This window comes from Choristoneura fumiferana, chromosome 13 (genome assembly GCF_025370935.1).
Source record: "Choristoneura fumiferana chromosome 13, NRCan_CFum_1, whole genome shotgun sequence".
NCBI lineage: Eukaryota > Metazoa > Arthropoda > Insecta > Lepidoptera > Tortricidae > Choristoneura > Choristoneura fumiferana.
Window position 1 is genome coordinate 13,716,962 of NC_133484.1, and position 3,845 is coordinate 13,720,806.

The following is a 3,845-nucleotide window of genomic DNA, read 5'->3' on the forward strand; positions in this document are numbered from 1 at the left end:
AAATAGAAGACGGCCATTTAATTTCCGTTTATCATACGGCAATTCCTATACCTACAAAATTGTAGCCAAAGCTTACTCTTAAATATTATACTTATATACTATATACTTTTGCTGCTTGTGATTGGGAACTGTATACCTATCCTTTTCCCGCTTCATTCGTAAGAAAGAGAAAGTATTATAGGAGGGTCCCAAGGTTAACAATTTCTACAGGAACGTCAATCAAAATACGTATACAAGGGGATAGATTGTCCCTTATTTTTTGTTCCCTATATTTTTGTATTACTCTATCGTTTCTTTAACTTATCTTTTATTTTATTTTTTTATTTGTTTACATTAGTTGGAACTAAAGCGGTTTGAACTGTTAATTTGTTTTGTTAGTGGTATTTACTTTCCAGTTGTTTTTATATGGTTGGTAATTTTGTTGTTTTTTGTTGATAATTTCTTTTAGCGGTGGTGGTTTGTGCTGATAGTTAAACAATAGTAAACAAGGAATTAGGACTGTTTATAACGAGTTTATTTTACTATTGTCCGTGGATATAAATTAACACTTAGGGTTCAAAGTTCAACTCTAATTATATTAACTTACACATATCGATAATAATATGAGTAGAAATAAATTTGCAAAGAAATATATTTAACAAAGATTTCTTCTTTACATTAAAATAAGTGTTTTTATAATTTACCTTCATCCTTTTCCAGTAACAAAATTGTGCATTCTCACATAATGTCGGTCTCAGGACCATCTTTTATTTTATATATTAATAATTAGTTCTCATCTTTTATTTCTTAATCCTACTTAATACTAATATTATAAATGTGATAGTTTGGACGTTTGTTAGTTAATACATCACACAAAACGGCTGAGAGAATTTAAATGAAATTTGATACGCAGTTAGTTTATAACCTGGATTAACAATCTATAGGATACTTAACTTAAATCCCGTTAAATTACATAATTACGCGAGATAGCTGTAAACGAATTTTACGCAGACGAAGTTTTGTTTCTCTAAATAAATACTGAAAATGATAAAAAAGAGATGAAATAATTTAAATGAGAATGATAAGTTCATAAACATTACAAATACGACGTTTTGAGCTGAAATTGAAACATGATAGAAAACAGCATATTAAAGTAGTCTGCATCCTGACGGAAACTGTATACGTTTCCGGGATAATCCTATGTTACTCGCTGGTAAATAGATTTATGTTTGTGGAAGAATTGTTAAAAGCTGTTCAGTGCTTTTTAATTTCATCCATTATAAAAAAAAACAAATACACAATCAAATATTCCTCTAGTCAAGTGTCCCATGATTTTTATTTATTTATTTTACTTTAGACAAAATATTCGTTTTAGTGGCAGCCCTGCCGCCGTCGGAGATCATCAATCATCGCGGCAAGACAATCACAACCGGTGGCACATCTGCCGCTCGTCGCGCCGCTTCCCGCGTTCTAAGCGACTGCGCGCTATTTTGTCGCTGCTATTGCGCTATGAGCGACTGCCAGCAGAATTTCGACGCTTCTATAGCCCTTTTAGAGCGCTCGCTGTTTTGTGGTCACTGTTTGAGCTTGTACTATTTTATTTTCTTGACCTCTTTCTGCGATGTCTAAGCTACAATGCGCTCTTTATCGCTGCTCTTGGGCGATGAGCTGAAGCCACTTCTGGCAAGGTTTGTCGCTTCACCAATGCGTCTCAAGATACCTAGTGTGCTTTTTAGCGCTGCCTACGTTCTATGCTTAAAGCGCCGCCACTATGAGCGACTGCACGCGATATTTTGATGCTTTTGTTTTGTTTGGATTCTGGTCGCTGTTGCGCTTTGAGCTACTCTAACACTTTTTTGTCGTTTCTATAGTGAGTTGTATCGATGTTTTGCGCTATCATAGCTACGAGTACATAACAATTTTTAAAACCAATGATGTTCTCTTAGAAAGACGCCCTATTTGTACGCCGTTGTTAATTTGTTTGACGTTTTTTTAAGGTAAGGCTTAAATTATCGTCCCTAAAATGATTTTAAAAGCGGAAAAAATTTGAGTCAACTGACTACTTAATTCTGCATCTTATCGCCTGCCAAATCATTAATACATTCTAGACAAGTATTTTTTCTTCTATAAAAGTTAAAATGAAATGATCTGTGACGATTAACAAAAATAGGGAACAATTCGGTTACGTAGCTTCGATCTTCCATGGAAGAACTTCTTCAAGGATCGTTCCCCAGTTGTGGTCGCGAAATAAACCATTTACTTACCCCACAAAAGCAAGACTACCTAATATAATTTAGCTCCTACTGCATATAAAACTAAACGAATTTCACAACTGCCTTGCGAGGTTTTAAAGGAACTGAATAAGTGCGTATACAAATTTAATAAGACGCCTAACCCTCTCACGCAGCTCGCTTTTAATCTCACCGTTATTCACCTTGTTATTTTCTCGTAAAAAATCGCTTCCCATATTTCACTGAAGAGAAATTGTAATATCGCGCTCCTCGTCTTAATAAACATTTTTTTCGTCGTACGAAAATGACATTCAGGCGTCACGTGTGACATTGATGAAAAAATATAAAAGAAATGACGGGATCGACGCGGCCCGCCCCTGAACTTATACTGCCTACTCCACTAGAGATTGCAAGGCAGTTGAAACTAAGAAATATCAGGCGCGGTCCTATGATACTCAACAGATTTTTTTTCTTACGTCAAAGTATTAAACTTGAGAACAATTTCAACTCAAACTAAGCCAATCACCTGTTAAGATTTTTCACCTGAGAAAAATTAACACTTAATAAGATGAATTTATTACACTAAGGGGCTGTTTCACCATCCATTGATTAGTGTTAACTGACGGTTAAATGTGATGCTTTTTCCGTCTATTCGAACAAAACAAATAAAGACGGCATCACATTTAAACGTCAGTTAACACTAATCAATGGATGGTGAAACAGCCCCTAAGTATATATATTTATTTATCCTTCGTTTCCTTAATTGAATAATAAACTGCTTTGAACTAAATAACTTGCTTAAATGCAATACCTGCTAATTATTGCTCACCCTAATTTTATAAATATGTATAAGACAATACTTTAAACTACATGTTACGCATAAGTCATACAACCAATCTAAATCATGTCCATATCACATAGGGTGCTTTATAATTCAATAATGTTCGAAAAAAATATTTTTATTGGACAACAAATACTCTACCAAACCGTACAAAAAAACAGTACAACATTCCTTGAGTCGCGATAAAATCCTAATTCTGCAATAAAGACGGCTGGGACGTCGATCTTGTTTGACAAATGAGCATCATTACACGACGCGCGATCGACCCGCGACATGTTGTCTTTTGTTTTATTAAACCCCCTCTACACGGGACCGGGTGTCCTATTAATGTGAACATTGCTTTATTAAATTGAAGCGATTGAATTTCAAACTTAGAAAGTGTCACATTTAGGTTAGTCGACCCGGAGACTGAGAGAGTGAGCTAGGTATGTTTTCGGATGCAACACTTCTCTGTTAGTGTACGTAAACTTTGACATACAATTCCTACCTGATGTCAAGTATAAAATTATGCAATCAGGTGGCAATTGAATTAACGGGGCCACGTCATTGCTTGCTATGCAAGAGCAGCTCTAAAGGCTCTCTTTACTTGCAAGTGTTCGTTTATTTCAATTTAACATCATTAACGGTGCTCGTCATCACGCCGAAACTTCATAATAAATATATCTATAGTGTTTCATCGGATTTTTTCAAACTGCACGTTAATTTTTGTAGCTCTTTGCATCTTGTACAGCAAATATTGTGAGTGCTTATGGTGCTCAAAATTATCGACGCCTCCTAACACACATTGACATCAG